The sequence below is a fragment of the Bubalus kerabau genome, chromosome 18, assembly GCF_029407905.1.
Source record: "Bubalus kerabau isolate K-KA32 ecotype Philippines breed swamp buffalo chromosome 18, PCC_UOA_SB_1v2, whole genome shotgun sequence".
NCBI classification, from domain to species: Eukaryota; Metazoa; Chordata; class Mammalia; order Artiodactyla; family Bovidae; genus Bubalus; species Bubalus kerabau.
The window spans coordinates 31,266,407-31,283,404 of NC_073641.1; the positions used below are offsets into that span (position 1 = coordinate 31,266,407).

At 39.5% G+C, this 16,998-nt stretch overlaps 1 protein-coding gene and 1 non-coding gene across 2 annotated transcripts in view; both read left to right on the plus strand.

The window, feature by feature from the left end:
• HCN1 (hyperpolarization activated cyclic nucleotide gated potassium channel 1) overlaps window positions 1-16,998 on the plus strand; it is a 440,279-nt gene that overhangs the window by 283,944 nt on the left and 139,337 nt on the right. The gene's annotated exons all lie outside the window — the stretch shown is intronic.
• Window positions 9,944-10,046, plus strand: LOC129633504 (U6 spliceosomal RNA). The gene has a single exon (XR_008705084.1). It is a non-coding gene; the product is annotated as a U6 spliceosomal RNA (small nuclear RNA).

The following is a 16,998-nucleotide window of genomic DNA, read 5'->3' on the forward strand; positions in this document are numbered from 1 at the left end:
TTTTATAAGCAATCAAATTGGCAAGATCAGGGGAAGCATGGGATTGACATAGTTCTCACTCTCTAAGAAGTTCAGCTGAGAAGAAAAGAGAAAGAAAAAAAAATACGTAATTTAAAGAATAGCCCAAGTGAGTAATTGAAGATATTTTCAAGTTCTTATATTCAGAAGCTCTTTATTCAACCTCCATCACAGGCCAGACCCTGGGATAACTCTGGGGCTACGACGGTGAGCAAGAGAGACAGGAGCGGAAGAAGATGGAGTGTGCATGTGTTAGCCAGTGTTTTACCAATGAAAACTGTCATAGTGATTCTTAGGAAATATTGCCATGGAAGAGGCAAAAATTGAGCTGAATTTTGAAGGATGGATAGATTTTAAATCTATAGACAGTGAGGAAGAGAACTTCCCAGACACCCAGAATATAGCCAACCAAAAGATTCCTTGGGAGGAATTCTGGTTTAGGAAAGTCTTCAGTTTATTTGGGAATGAGAAGGAATTCAGCTGCAGTGGGGAGTTGTGGAGAAGCATGGAGATAAGCTTAGAAAAGGTAGGAAAGTAGGCTGAGGCCTGGCGGGGTGGGGCTTGAATGCTGATCTGAAGGAAGCTGAGTTTAGGAGATAGTCACTGAAAGATTTTGTGTCTCTTAAACTGCAGGCAATAATCAATGCCTAGTCCCTGTTTAGGGGCTCCCCTGGTGGCTCAGGGGGTAAAGAATCTGCCTGCAATATAGGAGACCCACTTTCAATCCCTGGATCAGGAAGGTCCCCTGGAGAAGGGAATGGCTACCTAAGGCAGTATTCTTGCCTGGAGAATGTCATGGACACAGGAGCCTGACGGACTACAGACCATGGGGTTGCAAAGAGTCAGACATGACTGAGCAACTAATTCTTTACTTTCAGTCCCTGTCTGAGCACAATATTTCTTCTTAATATCTCAGCAATGCAGAATGGCTGCAAGTTAACTGAGGAAATTTGTGTGTGGCAGAATTGTGAAAGGGGTGGGATCATTGATTAATACATGTATTTTCAGGTTGATAAATTATGTCAAGTGAAAGGACAGTTTGCTCACATTGGAAGGTTATCTGGAGTAGTTTGAGTAGTTTAAAAAGTGAGCTTAAGCCCCCATCCCTCCCCACCGCACCTGTAACAAATGTGAATGTACTTAGTGCCACTGAAAGTGTTAGTAGCTCAGTTGTTTCCAACTCTTTGTGACTGTGACCGCCATGAACTGTAGCCCACCATGTTCCTCTGTCCATGGCCTCTCCAGGCAAAATACTGGAGTGGGTTGCAATTCCCTTCTCCAAAGGATCTTCCAAACCCAGGAATCGAACCCAAGTCTCCCACATTGCAGGCAGATTCTTTACTGTCTGAGCCATCAGGGAAGCCCTAGTACCATTGAAATGTACAGTCAAATATGACTAAGATAGTATGTTTTATAACATGTGACTTTTGCCACAATAAAACCAATTTTTTTAAAAAAAGAAGTGAGTCTAAAAAATATTTATGGGATAGTTATTAGACTTTTTGCCTGTTTAAATCATACCATATGCATACATTTCAAACTGATATGGAAGCTATCTATCTACACATACATACCTATAGTTATAATTATTTAATAATTATAAATTAAAAAGTGTATATTCAATATTGAATTCTGTATTTTTCAGTCCCTTGCCTTTAAACTATAGTTGTAAAAACATGTGCATATCTAAGCAGTACTGTTGCCAAAATTCAACCTCTGTTTACCAGTGCCAAATGGAAACTCAGGCAGAATTTTGGATGTAGTAGATAAAAGTAGCTTTTATTGCTTTGCCAGGCAAAGAGGGTCATAGCAGGCTTATGCCCTCAAGACTGTGTGACCCACTGGAGTGGGTATTGAGTCTTAGGGTACAGATTAAGCAGGGCGTGATCAGCTTGTGGACCTTTTTATGATTGGTTGGCAGTGAAGTAATTGGGAGTTGGCTTCATCAGCCTTTGGTTTCCAACCAGTCTGCAGTCTACATGCTTGTAGGCCGCATACAGTTAACTTCTTCCACATGTCTGGATTTTCAGTCTCTCCAAAACTGTTCAAAGGACATGGCATCAATTAAGTCTAGTGCTTGAGGAAAAACTAAAGGTCCTTGACTTTGTTTAATCCCTAAAGTATTATTGTTTTGTCTTGCTTGGCCGTTTTCCTCTCTCTGTATTTTTTCAGTTATATGATTCAATTTATTCCTTGACTCAAGTTTTTCTACAAACAAAAGGCAGGTAGAGGACATAGGTAGGGAACTATTCAGAGGGTCTTGCTCAGTGACATTATATTTTTAAACACATACTATTTGGTTTTAGTTGTTTTGTTTAAATTTATGAAAAGGTTAGTAAGTTATATATCTTGTTGGATATGCTTCCTTCACTCATTATTTTGTTGACATATCCATCCCTGTGATTGCATGTTACTGTAACTCATTTATTTTCAATGCGGTATAATATTCCACAACGTGCATGTACTGCTTCTAGATCTTTCCTGTTACAAGCCATGCTGCTATGAACTTTCATCTTTACACACAGGAGTTCCTGTGTGCAGGAGTTCCTCTTGGATATCTAACTGTAAGTGAAACTGAGGAATTGTAAAATAAGTGAATCACATGAATTAAGTTAGCTGTCACTTCTGGCTTTAAAAATTAGAGTCACATGTGATTTTAGCACAGTCCTTGTGAAGTTTGAGGGATTAAGTTGGATACAGGATAAGGAAAGGGGAAGCAAGGGTTTACTGGGGCACCAACTAGTGCTCTGACCTGAGTTATCCAGGACTACATGGTTTGTATGTAACTTGATTATTTTCTGAGTTAGAGAAATATAGAAGACTTTACGTTACAGAAACATGAGACTAAATTAAGTAAGCTCTACCATGGCTCAGGGGTAAATAATCTGCCTGCAGTGTAAGAGACCCGGTTTTGATCCTTGGGTTGGGAGGATCCCCTGGAGAAGGGAATGGCTACCCACTCCAGTATTCTTGCCTGGAGAATCCCATAGACAGAGGAGCTTGGCAGGCTGTAGTCCATGAAGTTGAAAAGAGTCGGACGTGACTGAGGCAATTTAGCACGCGCCATGTAGGTAGAAAGGTAATATCCATGGCTGTATTGCCACTTCCATGGTGCTATCAGCTCCCAGCCTCCATCTGCCAGAGGAAGCCTGTGCTGTCAGTCTAGGGAAGACTTCCCTACCCCAGTCATCAATCCACGTTTCAGACAAGAAGAAGAGAAAGGGCAAAGGGCAGAAAAGGGCAACTCCAATGAGATGGCCTCTTAGATTTCCAGAAACTCTACCCAGTAACTTGGACTTTCATCTCATTAACCAGTAGTCAATCACTTGGTGGTCCCATCCTTCCCCAAGAAATATGAATAATGTCTTTTACGAAGCTAGGCATATTGTCACCCAAAATCATGTGGGGTTCTGTAGGGAAAGGGGAATGGATATTGATAAAACGATCAGCAATGTGCCCTGGGATGCAGAGAGTGTGAAATAGGCATTCGTGGTCTTATAATCAAACAAATTGTTTCTGTGTCTAGAATAAGAGAAAGAATTTTAGAGGCAAAAATAAAATTTTCATCCCAGAAGTACAAATTTAGTTTTTAAAAATGAAAGGTACCCAGAGAAGGGGAATAACTATTCAGTTCACAGACTCACTAGTGACTGATCTCTTAAGCCAACATGTCTTGACTCTTGGGCAAGTTTATTTCTCTTTCCTTGTGTATTAACATTTCTTCCCTTTCTACACGAAACACTACATAGCCAGGGTCCACACAAAGTACACTTGGTGTTCTCAAGTTACAAAACTGAGGGAAGTTTTCAAAAGGAGACTATTTAAGTTGTAAATGGAATTTAGAGACCACAAGAAATAGCAGAGTGCTCAGGATGGTGATCAGAGAACTGCTACCAACAATAAAACCCAGAAGACAAAGTCTTGTAGGTGGGGCTGCTTTGACAGGAGAAGTTACCTTTAACAAAAAAACACAGCCTACTCACTCTCTTTGAAGTGAAAATCCAAAATACTGACCACATTCTTCTTCTTCTCTCTGATCATCTGTCAAGATTTCTTATTAACTTAATCCAACTGGAAGTCAGACAAGTTACTGTGTTATCCAAATGGGTCAGTTTTCTGGGCAAAAGGCAGAGCATAGAGAGCTGAAGGACAGATATGGAAGGGTAGACAGATTTCCAACAGGAAAGCTTATTCCAAGGTCTCTAATAAACACTTGCTTATCTACTCAAATATCTTAGGGAACGTCTGGCTCTTGATTTTTCCAGCAGCCTGGTTATCAGCACTTCTTTGGGTTTCTGGGTGACATCCAACTATTGCCTTCTTCCTAGCTCATTCCCCATGATATGAGGGTATCAACCTCTCCCAAGGGGAGAGGATTTCTTGCATTTGAGGTACCTCCCAATAACTATTTGTAGGTACTGGATAAACAGCCACTTGGTAAACTGTTCCAGTGTTTCCATGAGAGTTTTCCATCCTAGTAACTATGCCATAGTTCTTTCAGGATATGAAATAATAGTTCACAGTCTTTAAGTTTGTCTATCAAAGGAAGTCTGTATAGTGTCATAGTGAACCACACTCTAAGCTCCCCCAAACAAGGCACAAGATATTTGCTACCTTAAAGCAAACCCAGACTGCCACAATATGATATTCCTTTTAAATTCCTTAAAGTGTCCAAGGAGAAACCAGGCAAACATATATTGTGCATCACTGGGGCTTCATGACACAAAGGGACGCTTGCCTCAGGAGCCCAAGGACACTGCTATTGACCTCCTAATATTTTGTGGTGAAGACAAGTATCTCCAGTGTGAATGTGCAATTTATGCTTTGGTAACACTTCTGGGTTGGGTTATGCCAGTGACTTATAGAATTAGATAAATCTCCAAATTAAAATAAACTTCAGAGAAGGCAGACTGACTTGATTTACAGCTTCTCCTCAAAGAAACAATTCCCAGATGGCTGATGTCCTTAAGCACCGTGTTTGCTTCCATTTCCACGATTGTTTGCTTTCTCTTTACACGTCTGCGTTTATCTTAGGACCCAGCTGTTGACAGTTATATTGATTTATCAGCATCAGAATCTAACTGGAAACTTACTACTATTTTCCTATGGACTTGCCAGCCTACACTCATAACCTTTTTCCTACCATAACGTCATTTAGAAAAGATCAGCCTTCTTGGTTTTAAAAGCTGCAATATTAAATAGATCACAAGTCCATTAATGCTATCAGCATTAATTTTTAGCTCAGATGAGCTCTGATAGGTAACTATCCTCATTTTATATATTCAGGTATAATATATATGATATATAGTTAAGTATGTATTAAAGTAGATAGAGGCATGTATAATGGGGCATATATGTTTAATATTTACATTTATTATTCAATAAATACAATTTAATTCAATAAATACAGATTATTTAATACATCTTTGCTTGCATTTCAACATTATAATCACTTTTCTTCTATCATTCAAAATATGACAGGACAGGGTTAAAAGATGAACAGAAAAATGCATTATTATCTACTCATAAGGACAATTCACAAATCACTGTTGTTTTTTTTCTTTCCCTAAGATGTAATTCACATGAAAAGGTCACTTTAGAATTCTGAGTTGCCCACTCTTCCACTTTCACATTTGTGTGGAGATAATACTAAGTTCTGCTCATTATAATAAGAGACATTCGACACCCGCCTTCGGCCTTGTCAACCTTACTTTGTAAAAATGTATACCTCAGTATATTTAGAATTTCAGCTTTTTTCCTAACTTAGTATTTGTCCAATGGTCTGAACGAGATTTTGAAATCTGCCTGACAGTTGTTGTTCCTCTTGCTTTTCGGTTTCTTACCCGGAGGTGTTTGGAGGATTGAAATTTTCCACCATGAAGTCATACACCTTTAGCATGACCTTGATTTTTTTTTTTTTCATCTGCACTAATGAGACCCTGGGTAGCTCTTATTTAAGGAAGCTGCTTTTGTATGCTTGGCCAAATTAAATTGATCATAGCTGACTATGAGTAACATATTGTTTTATTTATTTATATTTCTCAGTGCATTCAAAAGGCCTTGAGAAAAACTCTTAGTTGTGTTTTGGGTGTCAGAATCAAGAAGATTATACTGTATGCTTTCCAGTCACCTGCTGGAGGCAATGACCTTGTATTTATTTTAGCAATGAAACTGGATATAACAGGATCACTTTCTCTGCAATAGCTATGGCATGACAAAACAGCAATTTAAAGGTCAAATACTACATGACTTGGTAAACTCAAACTATAGATTCTGCCCCTAACTCTGACCTTGATCTAGTAGTGCCAAAAGCTGATAGAAATGGGTTCCCCTGGTAATTGCTCTTTTTCAGAGAACAATATATTACAGAAATATTGCCTTAATGTACTAGGCAGAAAAGTAAATTATTAATGGCAATTTTCTTAATACTAAATTATAAGTAGCTACATAATACCTCTGACCACCCACTAAACATAGTCAGTATACTGATACTTAATGACTATGTGCCTGACACTGCACTGAGAGAAAACTGCATTTGAATCTTGAGTCGTACAGAATGTCAAACTAATTCAGGGATACTGGCAAAGCACCTTAAAACTTTAGTGTAATCAAGTGTATTCTCTGCTACTTGGTCTTTACATGGGGAATGATTCTGGCAAGCCCATGGGAATTCTAAGATTAGGCAATATAGACTGTTTGAATTGCTTTTGTCCTAAAATATGTTGGGGGAGTAATGGGGAATAGTGGGACTACCTTGGTGGCTCAGACAATATCTGCATGTAATGCAAGAGACCAGGGTTCGACCTCTGGTTTGGAAAGATACCCTGGAGAAGGGAAATGGCAACCCACTCCAGTATTCTTGCCTGGAGAATCCCATGGACAGAGGAGCCTAGTGGGCTACACTCCATAGGGTCTCCAAAGTCAGACATACTTAGCAACTAACCCACTAATTGGAGATAATAAAGGACAGGATAAAATTCAGTGCCCTTGTTCACCAAAGACTCATGGTTTATTCTTATATGGAAAAAAGCCTCTGCCATTTTATCTACCCTCAAGAGACAATTGGAGCATATTGAGAACAATCATATCTGATTAATTATGTTTTAGAGGAGAGTGAAAAAGTTGGCTTAAAACTCAACATTCAGAAAACTAAGATCATGGCATCCGGTCCTATCACTTCATGGGAAATAGACGGAGAAAATTCAAACAGTGAGAGACTTTATTTTCTTGGGCTCCAAAATCACTGCAGATGGCGAGTGCAGCCATGAAATTAAAAGACACTTGCTCCTCAGAAGAAAAATTGTGACCAACCTAGACAGCATATTAAAAAGCAAAGACATTACTTTACCAACAAAGGTCCATCCAGTCAAAGCTATGGTTTTTCCAGGAGTTGTGTATTGATGTAAGAGTTGGACTATAAAGAAAGCTGAGTGCTGAAGAATTGATGCTTTTGAATTGTGGTGTTGGAGAAGACTCTTGAGAGTCCCTTGGACTGCAAGGAGATCCAACCAGTCCATCCTAAAGGAAATCAGTCCTGAATATTCATTGGAAGGACTGCTGCTGAAACTCCAATACTTTGGCCATCTTATGTGAAGAAGCGACTCATTTGAAAAGACCCTGATGCTGGGAAAGGTTGAAGGCAGAAGGAGAAGGGGACTACAGAGGACAAGATGGTTGGATGGCATCACCAATGCGATGGACATGAGTTTGAGTAGTCTCTGGGAGTTGGTGATGGACAGGGAAGCCTGTTGTGCTGCAGTCACTAAGGTCACAAAAAGTCAGACATGAATGAGTGAGTGAACTGAACTGAGAAAGTAAAAATAGTGGGGCTTTTTTGTATATAGTTTTTTATATGCACAGGGATGATTGGAAGCTAAATGATAACACCATATAAACAATACTGCATATTCGTATTTATGCCTATCATGCTTGTCTCAGAAAACCTGTAGGGACTGTCTTCATTCACAGATGACGTTTCCACATTTGCATAATCGACAACAATTTTTACCTCCTTTGTCAGTGTTAGGTGTGTCATCCTCATCAGAGGAAACCAAAAGTAGTCTCTGTGAGGTTTCTTGTCAGTTTCTATATACTGAGTATGTGTGACAACTTTATTTCCTGAAAAAGATATATAAAGGATGATACTTGCATTCTTAGAGTGGTGCTTCAAGTTGAGTCCAGAAAAGCATAAATGTAACATTGCATTACATTAGAAAAGACCTTGATGCTGGGAAAGGTTGAAGGCAGGAGGAGAAGGGGACAACAGAGGAAGAGATGGTTGGATGGCATCACTGACTCAATGAACATCAATTTGAGCAAGCTTCAGGAGATGGTGAAGGACAGGGAGGCCTGGCATGCTGCAGTCCATGGAATTGCAAACTGTGAGACACAACTGAGTGACTGAACAATAGCAACATTGCAATGGGGCATTTGCCTTCTTTCTGGAAGAAGAAAAAAAGTGAAGAGGAGAGAAATGTTTGAGAGCATGTCTGAAAATTAGTCAGGGATGACAGTCCCCTGAAAAGGCACTCATGAAGAAATAAATCCCTAATAAATTGGAAAGATTTTATGTTATTTTAACTTTATATCAGTATTTAAATATATGCTGAATTGTTTATGCCATCTGTTATACAGATATCTGTTGGAAGAATAGTTGATCAAACTGCTAAGAGCATCTGTTTGATTTCATTAAGTTTAAAGTTCACATTTCAATCACAGTGGAAATACTCTAAATCTTAAAGAGAGATTTTGGTTTTCTTGTGGTTCAGGTGAAAGCATCTGGCTTTTCAACTTCCAGCACAATTCAAGGTAGCTATGATACCATTAGGGCCTCTCAGGGGGCGTTAGTAGTAAAAAACACATCTGCCAATACAGGAGACTTAAGAGATGTGGGTTTGATCCCTAGGTCAGGAAGATCCCTTGGAGAAGAGCATAGCAACCCACTCCAGTATTCTTGCCTGGAAAATCCTGTGGACAGAGGAGCTTGGGAGGCTACAGTCCATAGGGTCACAGATTCCGATATGACTGAAGTGACTTAGCACACACATGCATGGTAACATTATACAGTAGAATACTATTCCAATACTGTTTTGAAGTCAGTTAGGTAGTTTTCCTAGATTCCATTAATATCAGTCACTGCTAGATGTTTGGATATAAAGATGGTTAGGATATGATCCCTGTTCTTAGGGAGCTTTGGTCACACTGGTGAAGGCTACCAGAGAAACAGGTGATACAGTGCAGTCACATGTAAGTGATGGGTTGTACAGATGAGAAGATGGACCTACTGGGAGGGCTGATTTGCAGAGATAAAGGTAGATCTTTGAGAATGTTGGAAAATGAACTGCATCTTGAAAGACTAGAGAAATAGCCAGCCAAAGGGGAAAGAAGCCAGAGCACATACTGAGTCAAAGAAAACCACCTATGTAAAGGCATAAAGGCATGGAGGAGAGTGAATTGGCTTGTTGGGGAATTGCAAGTAGTTTAGGGTGGCAAGAGCTGTCTGGGTTTTGGTATAGGGCATAACAAAGTTAAGGAGTGGGACTGAAAATAGAGATAGGAGTGATGTCAGCTTGGTGTGATCCCTTGGTACGTTTGACTTAATTTTGAGGCTATGAGAAAGCTTTAAGCATGTGTGTACATAGATTGAATGTGCTGCTGAAGAATGGACTAGAAGGGAGATAAAGTAGAGATAGTAAGCAGTTATTTGTGTCATGTGTGTGTTAGTTGCTTAGTCCTGTCCAGCTCTTTGCGACTCCATGGACTATAGCCTGCCAGGTTCCTCCGTCCATGGAATTCTCCAGGCAAAAATACTGGAGTGGGTTGCCATTTCCCTCTCCACATTTGTGTCTTAATTTGTAATAATCCAGACAATAAAAATGTAGTAAAATGAAGCATTTTTTCATCGAGGTGAAGAAAGGGAGCTTTAGTGTTCACTTCTGTAGCACACACATAAAATTAGAGGGATACAGATATTAGCATGGCCCCTGCACAGGGGTGACATGCAAATTCCTGAAGCATTCTATATTTTTGCAACTGTGTGGGGTGGTGGATGTTAACTAACTTATTTTGATAATCACTATATATATATCTCATTATTTTGTACATCTTAAATCAATGCAATGTTATTTATCAATTATCAAATTTGTTCACTGAAGTAACTTAGCAGCAGTCCTTAAGTTGCATCTGGCTCTTTTGCAAACACATGGACTGTAGTAGCCACCAGTCTACTCTGTCCATGGGATTTCCCAGGCAACAATACTGGAGTGCGTTGCCATTTCCTTCTTCAGAGCATCTCCCCAAACCAGGGGTCGAACCCATGTCCCCGCCATTGGCAGGTGGAGTCTTTACTGTTGAGCCACGAGGGAAGCCCTGATTATCTCAATAAAGCTAGAATAAAAAGAAAGGAGCTTTATGTTCTGTTCAAGAGAAAAGTAAAATAGACAATAAAAGAGACCCTAACCAGCTTTAGGAATAAAGCAGCAGAATTGAAGTCTAAGGATGGTGAAAGAACAGAAGGGTCAGTTTAACATCAACTACCACTTAAAAGATGATAGCATCTAATTATGAGATAATGTCAATCACAGAAGTATAATTTGATTTTTAAAAACTTAGGAAGGGAAACAACTGGCCAGGGTCATGATCCTGGAAGAAGTACACAGAAGCATGACTATTAATGATGATAGTTAATAGCATGACTATTAGCGATGTCAAGTTGTTTTCCATATTATAAAAATGTGATGATAAAAAAAAAGATTTTTAAAAATTGTTGTTTATATGTGTTTGGTTGGTTGTTCTGTAATAAATGGACCTCCCTGGTGGCTCAGATGGTAAAGAATCTGCCTGCAATTCAGGAGACCCAGGTTCAGTCCCTGGGTCAGGAAATACCCCTGAAGAAGGGAATGGCAACCCACTTCAGTATTCTTGCCTGGAGAATTCCATGGACGGAGGAACCTGGCAGGCTACATACAATCTATGGAGTTATAAAGAGTTGGGCATGACTGAGCGAATAACACTTACACTTTTTCTGTTATAAATATGTACTTTCAAGCCTGCTGGCCTGAGAACTATGGTAAAGTAGATGATAAAGTGGGAACAGGTACTGCTTAGCTGCTCTCTCTCTTTTTAATATTTATTTGGCATCATCAGGTCTTAGTTGTGGTGATAGCAATGGCACACAGGTCCAGCTGCCCCACAGCATGTGGAATCCCAGTTCCCAGAGCAGGGATCAGACACAGGTCCCCTGCATAGGAAGGCAGAGTCTTAACCACTAGAGCACCAGGGAAGTCTCTTAGCTGGCCTTCTGCGTGGATGCTTTGGGTTCACCCAGTGGACAGATGGGAACTACAATATGGAGTCAGTAAACTGAGCAGGGGGATTTGGGAACAGTGGGTTTCCATGCTGGTAGGCTTGGTTTAGATGAGTTCTGTTTGAACACACAGAATTTGGGACATCTGTTTAAAGCCAAGTAGAGGGCATCCCTGTAAATTGTTAGGGCTAGAGGAAAGGGGAGTGGCCTCTTATTTTGATAAATCATATTCAACTCTGTTCACCTAAGTATTGAGAGTAAACTAGATTTGTTTGGAATTTGTTGCTTATTTTATGGGAAAAGGCATCATGGAAGAGAGAAATAGGTTAATAAATAAATAAGTTCTTGATTGAAGTGAAACCTGTCATGTTTTACTTGTGAATAAAAATACATGAAGTGAAACTCCTGCTTAGTCTAGTAAATGGCATCAGTGTCCCTGTGATTTATATTTTGTTATTTATATGTTGTTAGGATAACAAGGGTCCATTGCTCATGAACATTTGTTTTCTGGAACTTCTTTCCTTTTCAGGTGGTCCACTTTATTAACATCTGGAGTACATGATAAGGCTCAGTTGTTTTCCTTGAACTTTGGGGGCAACCTGTTGGCTTTGAGATATGTGAATTCTGTTTCTATTTTATCTTTAATCCCTTGTGTTTTGTGTTCATGGGTATATCTTTATCATTTTTTTAAATTTCAGCGTTAGACCATTGCCTTTAAAAATCCCTTAGTTCACTATGGAATTTGTCTTTAGAAATGTCTTAGTTCATTCTGAGATAAAATTTTTCCTATATCGATAATGTTATCAAAATCAGTAATTTAACCAAAATTTCCTGTCCCTTCTTATTCCTGTGATTGTATTACCAGTCTAAATACTAATTATTCTTCACCTTTTTTTCTACCTCTGAAAGTTCTGTATTTATACTTTGTCAAAATATTGATCCATTTTACTTGTGCAATTTACTCCTGCATAATGTGGCTAACAAAATATGGAGAAAAATGCATAACTAGAATCAACTCTGAATATCTTCAAATTGGCATATATAATTGAGATCCTCAGGGAACTATGTCATTATCAATGTATAGTGCTGACTAATATTAACAATAACAGTAATACTATCATTTATACTTTCATGGCACCTATTGGTTTACAAAGAATGTCGATACATTTTGTGTCTTCTCATAAAGCTACATTATGTCTCTACGGTGTTAATGTCAGATGAGTTTATAAATATAATTAAAATTAATATTTTTTCCTTTATGACTTCTATTGCTACTCTCCCTACCCCATTGCTCAGATTCCACCTTTATCATAAATGATGCTCTGGGATTTACTTTCTTGAGTGCTATTCATTTTCTACCCCAAGTTTCTATAAACTTTTCTATTCCTTATATGGAGATGATAAGAAGTCTGCATGCAATTCAGGAGACCCAGGTTCAATCCCTGGGTTGGGAAAATCCCCAGGAGAAGGAAATACTCCAGTATTCTTGCCTGGAAAATCCCATGGACGGAGAAACCTGGCAGGCTACAGTCCATGGTGTCTCAAAGACCCATTCCTTATATGGAGACATATATTTTTTTATTTTTTATCCTTTTCCAACCTTCAAGGGTGACTCTTCACTAACGCAGCATGCCACCTCACTCTAAAAAAAATAAAGGATAGAAAAAATCCTTTGAACCATTACTTTCTAACCAATAATACATTTCCAATGATAGCCAAAGGCAAGCCATGGACCATTCCAAAGCAACAGCAATCTGTCTGCACCTCATCATTCATACCTGACTCCAGTCCTATATCTTTTCAATTGAGAGAGTCTACTTCTGACATTTGCTTTCAATTTTATGGCATTCAAGTTTTATATTTCTCTAAAGAACTCATCTTGGGACGTTCCTCTTGCGTTCTGTGCTTGGGGCTATCCAAAACATATCCAGTTCCAGTATTTGAGAGTCAAGCCTGAACATTATTGGGGCCAGCCAAGGGAACTGCAGGCCACAGGAGGAGGATATACTGACTTTAGGTAGCGTGAAAGTCACTCAGTCGTGTCCAGCTCTTTGTGATCCCATGGGCTGTACAGTCCATGAAATTCTCCAGGTCAGAATACTGGAGTGAGTAGCCTTTCACTTCTCCAGGGGATCTTCCCAACTCAGGGATCAAACCCAGGTCTCCCACATTGCAAGCGAATTCTTTACCAGCTGAGCCACCAGGGAAGCCCTGGTATACAGCTAGTGTAGCGTACAGGCATTTAAATCATGACCATCCAGAAAATGTCACTGATTTTACTTTCTTACCTAAAATAGAGAAACTCAAGGTAATTTCTAGCATCTTAGAAGAAGATGTGGGAGAGACTTTTGAGTAGGCCATTTCTTGTCTTGATTCTCTGGTTGGAGAATTTGGAACTCTCCTTCCAAACCTCATCTGCAATCTGGTGGAAGTTGGTACCACTGAGGTTTGCCGCTGCTTCTCCACCGTCTGGAGAACCTAGTGTCACAGTACTCCCTGGGACAGCACACAAGTTGCACACTATGTTATACCCTTTCTAGGCAAGCCTTGGGTCCACAGACACCTATACCCACAGCCAAACTCACACAGATGGTTTTGTTAACCCATGTCACTAGTGACCAAACCAGTTGAAGGTGAAAGACCATTTACTCATCAGAGCAGATTAACCATTTTAGAACTAGCTTGGGAAAATTTGGCATGAGTCATGGAAGTGATGCACAAGAGAAATCATTAAGCTTTGCATGCTTACTCCTTTTTTTCCTGAACAGTCCCTGTTGACTGAGAAATACATGCTGTTAATTGCTAAGGCCTTCTCTAGCTGTGCTAGTAAGCCATGGTGTTGTTTCCTTCCATATCAGAGGAAGTTTAAGAAGACATATCTACATGAACTGTCTGGTTGTGTTCCTTCAAGTCGGCCAGTTTGTAACAAATTTGGCAAATTTGATTAAGATGATATAGATCAGTGTTCTTCAGGAATTGTACTAAGCAATGTTTCTTAGGAAGCACTGATTATCATGTCCCACGTCCAAAGTGGTTAAAATTGTGGGTTGCATTGGCATTAGGTAATTTTAGAATTAGAAATAGGTTTGGAAAATACTCTGATGCTGGGAAGGATTGGGGGCAGGAGGAAAAGGGGACGACAGAGGATAAGATGGCTGGATGGTGTCACCGACTCGATGGACATGAGTTTAAATGATCTCCGGGAGTTGGTGATGGACAGGGAGGCCTGGAGTGCTGCGATTCATGGGGTCACAACGAGTCGGACACGACTGAGTGACTGAACTGAACTGAACTGAAGAAAGAGATGGGAATACCAGACCACCTGACCTGCCTCTTGAGAAACCTATATGCAGGTCAGGAAGCAACAATTAGAACTGGACATGGAACAACACACTGGTTCCAAATAGGAAAAGAAGTATGTCAAGTCTGTATATTGTCACCCTGCTTATTTAACTTATATGCAGAGTACATCATGAGAAATGCTGGGCTGGAAGAAGCACAAGCTGGAATCAAGATTGCTGGGAGAAATATCAATAATCTCAGATATGCAGATGATACCACCCTTATGGCAGAAAGTGAAGAGGAACTCAAAAGCTTCTTGATGAAAGTGAAAGAGGAGTGAAAAAGTTGGCTTAAAGCTCAACATTCAGAAAACGAAGTTCATGGCATCTGGCCCCATCACTTCATGGAAATAGATGGGGAAACAGTGGAAACAGTATCAGACTTTATTTTGGGGGTCTACAAAATCACTGCAGATGGGGATTACAGCCATGAAATTAAAAGACGCTTACTCCTTAGAAGGAAAGTTATGACCAACCTAGATAGCATATTGAAAAGCAGATTACCTTGCCAACAAAGGTCCATCTAGTTGAGGCTATGATTTTTCCAGTGGTCATGTATGCATGTGAAAGTCGGACTGTGAAGAAAGCTGAGCGCCGAAGAATTGATGCTTTTGAAATGTGGTGCTGGAGAAGACTCTTGAGAGTGCCTTGGACTGCAAGGAAATCCAACCAGTCCATCCTAAAGGGAGATCAGCCCTGGGTGTTCATTGGAAGGACTGATGCTAAAGCTGAAACTCCAATACTTTGGCCACCTGATGGGAAGAGTTGACTCATTGGAAAAGACCCTGACGCTGGGAGGGTTTGAGGGCAGGAGGAGAAGGGGACGACAGAGGATGAGATGGCTGGATGGCATCACTGACTCAATGGACATGAGTTTGGGTGAACTCTGGGAGTTGGTGATGGACAGGGAGGCCTGGTGTGCTGCAATTCATGGGGTCACAAAGAGTCAGACACGACTGAGCGACTGAACTGTACTGAACTGAAAAATTCTACCAAAAAATTAGGGACACTTCATTTCTTGTAGCATTTGCCTTTTTATTATTATATTTTTTGTGTGTGCAGAACTAGAGTAAAAACTACTTCTTTCCTAAAACTAAGATAACCTTGGTTTCCTTCTCCATGCCATAAGAAAATAGTTAGAATATGCTCATTAGCATATTTTCAAAGGAATCTCCTGAAGTTCAACAAGAACTTATTTCACATCAACATTTTCTATGGATAGTAATGCTATGTTGAATATGGGATGATCGTGCATGTATTTTTGTTCTGATTTAGAGAATTGAAAGGAGCTTATCAGAGATGGGAATCATGTCTGAATCACCATTTTCCTAGTCTTTTTGTAAGTTGGTAGAACCAAAAACTGGAAGAAAAAAAAGAAAAGGAGAAAGTAAAACAAGCTGTTTCAAATTATCTCCTTTTTTTTTTTTTTAATTATAGTTTGTTTGCTTACAGATTTCCAAGTCAGTCTGTATGTGAATTCAGGGATATGGCTGAAAGAAGATAGTCTAACCCTTGAAAAGAAACTCTTGTCTCTCTCCCTTTCTCATGCCCTCCCTTTCTCTTTCTAATATACGTAGACACACACATACACACATACTCACAATGAAATGTAATGTGATTGGAGAATTGATTTATTATACAGAACTAAGACTCTAGCATTTAACCATTCTAGTACTAGTAAAAAGTGTATTTGGTTTGATTCTATTGATCAAGAAATAAGTTTTGCCTTAAGTACTATTTGATATTTGCATTTTATGTGAAGTTGTTGGTAAGATCAAGGAGTCCACATGTTATAATACTTACATTTGTATAAGGCTTGTGTAGATTTAGAAGCCAAAGCAAGAGTATTCTTTCAGATCAGTAACTGATGCACAAGCCATACATGCTGCAAAAACACTGCAAAAATACATGTCATGGGATAAGAGCTTTAAGTTGTGGACCTAGAGATTGTCATACTAAGTGAAGATTGTCATACTGATCAAAGTAAGTCGAGCAGAGGAAGAGAAATATTGCAGTATGATATCCCTTTTATGCAAAATCTACAAAGAAATGATACAATGAACTTATTTATAAAACAGAAACAGACTCACAGACTTATGGAAGGAACTTACAGTAACCAGCCGGGAAGAATGGGGTAAGGGATAGTTAGAAGTATGGGATCAGCATGTACACACTGCTATATTTAAAAATGGACCTACTATATAGCACAGGGAACTCTGCTCAATGTTCTGTGGCAGCCTGGATGGGAGGGGATCTTGGGGGAGAATGGATACATTTATATGTTTAAGTGAGTCCCTTTGCTGTCCACCTGAAACTATCACAATATTGTCAATT